We start from the raw sequence: 769 nt of genomic DNA, 5'->3' as shown, positions 1-769 counted from the left end.
GTCGGGGGCAGCGGAGGGTCCCGGCGGGGATGGGCTGCGGGGGCTCAGCTCCCGTTCCCCGCCCTCCATCCCTTCCCAGGACAGCTCGGGGCTGCGGCTCTGGAAGCGCCGCTGGTTTGTGCTGGTGGATCTGTGCCTCTACTACTACCGGGGTGAGGGGGCACGGGGGGCTGGGACACCCGGGGGGCCTGGGGGGCAGCGATCCCGGGGCGTCCCTGGGTCACTGGGGGGGGCTCGGGAGTCCTGGGGTGCTGGGCAGCCCTTGGAGGAGCAGGAATCCCGGGAGATTGGGGGTCCTGGGGTGCTGGGCAGCCCTTGGAGGAGCAGGAATCCCGGGGGATTCGGGGTCTCTGGGGTGTTGGAGGTTCCTGGGGCAATCAGGGATCCCAGTGGGATCAAGGATCTCTGGGGCATTTGGGGCTCTCTGGGGAAGTCAGGGATCCCCCGGGGATTTGGGGTCTCTGGAGCATTGGGAATTCCTGGGGATTGGGGGTCTCTGGATGGATCAGGGATTCCCCAGGATCGGGGCTCCCTGGGGGCTTGAACAGGTCCTTGGTGGGGTTCTAAGGTCTGGGAGACCTCGGGACGTTTGGGGGCATCTGATGGGACTCAGAGGAGGTCCCCGGCATACCCCTGATGGTGCTGGAGGTCTCGGGGTGCACATGGGGTCTCTGGTGCCCCCCATGGTGCCCTTCCTGTGCCCCCAGACAGCAGCGAGCAGCAGGTGCGGGGCGGCCTCCCCCTGCCGGGCTACGAGATCCGCGGCCCG

This window comes from Geospiza fortis, unplaced genomic scaffold, assembly GCF_000277835.1.
Source record: "Geospiza fortis unplaced genomic scaffold, GeoFor_1.0 scaffold224, whole genome shotgun sequence".
Lineage (NCBI taxonomy): Eukaryota > Metazoa > Chordata > Aves > Passeriformes > Thraupidae > Geospiza > Geospiza fortis.
Note: the sequence above shows the minus strand (reverse complement) of the source record.